Genomic DNA, 5744 nt, shown 5'->3' with positions numbered 1-5744 from the left:
TGGTCCTTGAATTATTATTTATTTTAGTGAAAATTTACAGAGACTTTGGATTTCCATTCATTCATTGTTGTGAGATGCATCTATTTTGAAATTAGGTTATATTACCAAACTATTTTTGAAACAATAATATTTATAAATTAGTTTTGCAGATGCTCCTTGCTTAGGCTTCTGTTCCAAATTTTCTCTTTCCGTCTGTTTTCTATGACCATATTGAAAATGATAACATTGACTTTCTGTGTTAGTATGCCTAAAATGGGAACAATAAACATGAGCAGATGTGATTTTTGTAAAGAAATAGGACCTGACACCTGCATTAAGATAGGAAGTAACAATAAGAAGAATTAAGTGCAAAGTAGTACAATCAATACTAGAGGCAAAAGGGTGAAATTTTAAATACATGTTTTTAAAACCCCCTTCTCCCTCTTGCCACCAGCCAGGAGAAAGGAAAAGATTTACAAATTTTATAACCAAAGTAAGGCACTCCTTGTAGTGCTTCATTGGGTAACATTGTAACTAATGTTGTGGAAAGATATAAAGATTAAAAATAAGCTTGTTAAAATATTTTGAATCTTGACTGAAAGCTGTATTAACTTTGTTTCATTAATGTAGAGAGGAAGATTACCAGTTTGTAATCCACATATTATCACTTGCTGCCTTTCTGTTGCTCCTTATGCTCTCATAGTAACTTGTGCTTTTATTTTTTTTATGTAAAACTTAGGCAGTTTTTTGATAGATAATAGGAATTGGACTAACCTTGAAAGCCGGTACATGTTTCTTTAAGGAATATGTATATATACTTAACCAAAATGCTAGCCACACAAGTTAAACTTTCTATTAATGAAATCTCCATGTAATTAGGACACATTTATTTATATTTTGAATTGTATTTCAGAGCTACTACAGAAAGTATTTAGGAGTAGAAATTGTTGCTACTACGTGCAGGTAGGTCAGAACAAACTCTTAACTGAACCTCTAGGTTTTCAGAGGGAAAGAGATTGCCCATCTTTCTATGATGTATTTAAACCATGTGCCTTTGGACTGGCGGCAGAATTTAGGCATTTATGATGAACAGAATTTGGTTTTCTGTGAAAAATGTTATAGTTTAGAACTTTGATTTTGAGCCAGTAATAACTTTGCTTTGTCTACTCAGAGTTGCAAATAAGATATCTGCATTTGCTATTCTGCAAAGATTTACTGTGTATATTTTCCAGATATTGCTTTGTGTACTGGGGCTATAACTGTGAATAAGGTGTTCTGGGGCATAATATGTTACTTAAGGATTGCTAACTAAAAAGTTGGCAGTTTGAATCCACTAGTTTGTATCCAGCTGCCGGTCTGTGGAGGAAAGATGAGGCAGTCTGTTCCCATTAAGATTTATAGCCTTGGGAAGAAAAAAATAAAAAAAAAAAGATTTATAGCCTTGAAAATGTGACAGAGTGAGCTATGAGGTACTTCACAGCAGTTGGTCCCCCCACTCCCTCCTCCCCAATAAGGTTTTTATAGCTTTGAATAAACCAGATCATTAGCCAGAAAAACTTTTTGAATGCCACAAGATAAAGAAATTATATATATATGTATATACTGTTGGATTATTAAGTGTATGGAGAAAAAAACAGGCAAAGACAAAGGAAGTAAGGAGAAATAAAATAATTTTTATTTGAATTTGGTTAGAGGAGCCAGGAAAGGGGGAAAAATTGCATTAAGGTGGGTCAGAAATATAGGGGATGAACATTGCAGGTAGAGGCAATTAGGAAGTTCAAAGGCCCTGGTGTGTGTGTGTGTGTGTGTGTGATGCCTGGTGTGTTTCTTAGGAGCAGTAGGTTCTGACTGGAAGAAAATGAGGTTGAGGGGCTTTTTTTTAGTTAGTAGTTCTGAGCTGTGAACCAGATTGCTGGTTGCTCCTATGAACTGTGGGCAGAGAGGACAGACAGTGCAGAAGCCCTGAGTCAGGAGCCTGTCAGGTAAGTGTAAACACCATCCTAGGAGCTGGTATAGCTGGGTCAGTGCAGTCTGGGGAGAGTTGGAGTTGGTGAGCCCAGAGAGGCGGTGGAGGAAGACCTGTTGATCATTATCAGGAAGGACTGTTTTTAATGTTTATGAAAAATGGAGCCATTGGAAGATTTTGAGCAAGGAGCCATTCAGTCTTTTACTTAAGTTTCAAAGGCTTTCCTCTGGCAGCTGATTTTGGGAACAAGTAATGGGTAGACAAGTAGAAGTGGAGGTGAGTGCTCGCTTCGGCAGCACATATACTAAAATTGGAACGATACAGAGAAGATTAGCATGGCCCCTGCGTAAGGATGACACGCAAATTCATGAAGCGTTCCATATTTTTGACCCTGAAATTAACGAGTCTGTAACGAAGGCTAACTCCTTTCACCTACAAATTTCGTCTTTGGATACAAAGCTAAGTGGATAGTCCTTACGGAGGGACTTTTTTAAAAAAGGCAGGGAAAAGAAAAGAAAAAAAAAAGAAGTGGAGGTGAGTGTTTTGGATCGAGGCAGGCTTCGAATGCTAGTGAGAATTGAACATTTAAAAAAATTGAAATTCTATGTTATTCTCCATATCAGATAATTTATTGTTTTGGATTTTTGGTGTATCCTCAGATGATTATAGATTAGAAGAGAAAGGGCTTTTTTTGCACCTCGGTCAGAATACTAGTATAATTAAAGTTTTAAAATTACAAATTCTTAAGTTTTTTAAAATTACAGATTCTTAAATTATGAGTGAAAAAAATAAATTTTGCATCCACATGACTTTAACTTAAAAGATAAAAAAATGAGTGAAATTCTTCTTTCTGCCTTTGCTCCAGCTACCTTGGGGTGACCAGGTTCATCACCTTATCTCCAAAGATACACTATGAATACATGGAAAAGACTCATAATGGGTGGTTTTGTGTGCATAGGTTTTATAAGCTGAATCTCCCCAGCCTCTCTATTATGGCTAAAAATAAGGCTTTGAGTTGTTTCTTCTCAGTTCATTTAGGGTCAATAAAGTAACACTGGAACAGACTTGGATTTATAAAATATAGGTGTGTACCTGAATGATAACCACAATGGGAAAGATGACAGATTGATGTAATTTTCCCCAGAAGAAAGGTTAGAAACTTAATCTCCCACTTAGAAAAACGAGGTTAGTGTGCATATTGCTTGGCAACCAAATCTTGTCTGGCAGAGGGAGAAATACTTATGTCTACTTCAACAATGGTAGTTGACTGAGGCCGCTGTGGCTGCCTCACTCTCTCCGGTCCTGGCAGTAATCTAATCCCCTATATCAGATGCCTTTGAGGGTTCACTTTTCTTCTTCCAAGTCTCTCATTCCAGGTTTTGACTTGTAATTTTCCTTATTGTGATTATCATTCTGCTTTCCTCGTATTTTACCAATTCAGGTCTCTTCTCATTCCACTGTGCCAGCCATGACTGAACCATGAACTGAGCCCTTGCTAAAAGAGAGTTTTGAGAAATTAATTTTGCTGTTGTTGTTAATTGTATACTGTCAAGTTGGAACCGACTCATGGCTGAGGGTTTTCAGAGGTGGTTCATTGAAGGGGAGGAGATTGCCTATCTTTCTTTGGTGGAGTTGATTCCAATTTTGTTTTTGTGTGTGTGGTTTTCTTTTTATAAAATTTTTATTTTATACTTGTTTACTTACAAAGTTTGCATACACTGTTTTTCATAACTTATGTATTTTTGTCAGATTACAAATTTGGCTGCACAGTTTCTTACTACTAAACTACCAGTGCTCCCTCTCATGCCTTATTGTGTACCCTGGAGTTAGAACCAACCCATACCTAGAGATAATGACTGGTATGGTTACTTACACACATAGATATTAGTTCAACTATAAGTATATTTTGAGACTAGGGTATGGCTTTTGTTCACAATAGGATGTGAGCTGATTGGATTTGCCCTTGTATTTAAAAAGGCTTTTGGGTCCTCAGACCTGTTTTCTGTGGATCTCCCGAATAAAACATTGGCATCTTTGTCCAAAAAAGCTTGCATCTGGAAACTCTGTGAACTTGGAGAAAAGATGAAAGTTTTGTGTTCAAGACTCTAATTCATAGGGTCACTATGGGTCGTGTATGACTCGACGGCCCTTAACAACAACGACTACAACAACATAAATATATTTTAGAAATAAACAGAACAAATGTAAGACTGACTAGGTGAAACCCAGTGGAATCATGGAGACCTTTAGGTTACTTTTGGTTTGTGTTTGACAGAGCTTTGCTGAAGCTAGTAAAGGAAACTGCCTTTAAAACCCCATTATTTTTTCATTTAAAATATTACTTTTATGTATGCATATATTTATAATAGAAATAAAGAAGCCAACATGTCTGTAATAATTTTAAAGCTAGTAGAATTATATGTGAATCTGTATGTACAACTCAATATGAAAATATTTTTTAAGTACATAAAATTGTCTTGTTGTGTGTTGTCATTATGTGCTGTCACATCACCTGTGACTCATAGCAACCCTATGTACAACAGCCCTAACCCCTGATCTATCCTGTGCCAAGCTTATTGTCTCTGACATACCTACCCTCGTTATGCCAGTCACTATATTAATCCATCTCATTGAGGATCTTCCTTCTCTTGCACTGTTCCTCCACTCTCCCAAGAATGACATCCCTCTCCAAGGACTGGTCCCTCCTTGCAACATGTCCAAAGTATGTCAGATGAAACTTCAGAATCCTTGACTCCAAGGAGCAGCCTGATCTCCCCCTCTCTAGAATGAATCTGCTTGTTCTAGCAGTCCATAGTATGTTCAGCACTCTTCTCCAACACCACAGCTCAAAGGCACCAATTCTCCTTCTGTCCTCCCTAGTCATTTTCCAGCTTTCTGATGCACAGCAAGTAAATATGGAGACTATGGACTGGATCAGGTGCACCCTAGTCTGACTTTTCAGTACTGCTCTTCAGTACTCTGGAGAAGTTCCTGACAGCAATACAATTCGTGTCTTATTTTCCTGGCTGCTGGTACTAAGAATGTTGATTGTGGAGCCAAAGCTGTTAACAGCCTCAGTCTCTTCACCATCTGTCATGATGCTGCCAATCAGCCCAGTGTTGAGAATCTTTGTTTTCTTAATGTTGAGCTTCAATCCATATTGAAGGTTGCAGTCCTTGACCTTCTGCAGCAAGTCCTCAGTTTCAGCAAGCAGGGTTGTGTCATCTGCATAACACAGATTGCTGAGAAAATTCTGGAATACTCTTGTGAATGTTGTTGTGTGGTTTTTGTTTTTCTGAATTTTTTTATAGCATGGATGTTTATTGATGGTTTTGGGTGGTAAAGCTATTAAAGGTATAAGCCAAAAAATATTAATAAAAATAGAATTTAAGATTGTCTTAGATAAAAAAAACCCACAACAAAAAAACCCATTCACCAGAGTATTCTAGAATTTTCTCAATGATCTTCTCTTTTTAAAAAAAATAATTTTTTTTTCCGGTGAGCTTCTCTTTTAAAGAAAAATGCATATGTAGGATCATCTGAGATTGTTAGTAGACTTCCAATAAAGGTCAGTGTATGATTTCATGATTAGCAAAAACCTCAATATCAGAGAAGTTATTTCTAGATAGCTAGACTGGCTCACTGCATAAAGTCTTTTGTAAAGATTTAATCAAGATACTTTCAAGCCCCATCAACAAACGAATGGCTAGAGAGGCTGTGGTATATTCGCACAATGGAATACTATGCTGCATTAAAAAACAAGGAACTCATGCAATATTACTCAAAATGGTTGACTCTG

The 5744-nt window shown here is 36.8% G+C and overlaps 1 protein-coding gene across 1 annotated transcript in view; it reads left to right on the top strand.

Moving 5' to 3' along the window:
- The window catches only part of LOC102853337 (serine palmitoyltransferase small subunit A-like), a 32455-nt gene that overhangs the window by 4225 nt on the left and 22486 nt on the right, over nucleotides 1-5744 (top strand). The window lies entirely within an intron of this gene.

This window comes from Elephantulus edwardii, unplaced genomic scaffold (genome assembly GCF_000299155.1).
Source record: "Elephantulus edwardii isolate Elephantulus edwardi_28Jun2011 unplaced genomic scaffold, EleEdw1.0 scaffold00084, whole genome shotgun sequence".
NCBI classification, from domain to species: Eukaryota; Metazoa; Chordata; class Mammalia; order Macroscelidea; family Macroscelididae; genus Elephantulus; species Elephantulus edwardii.
This window is presented reverse-complemented; position numbering and strand designations above follow the sequence as displayed.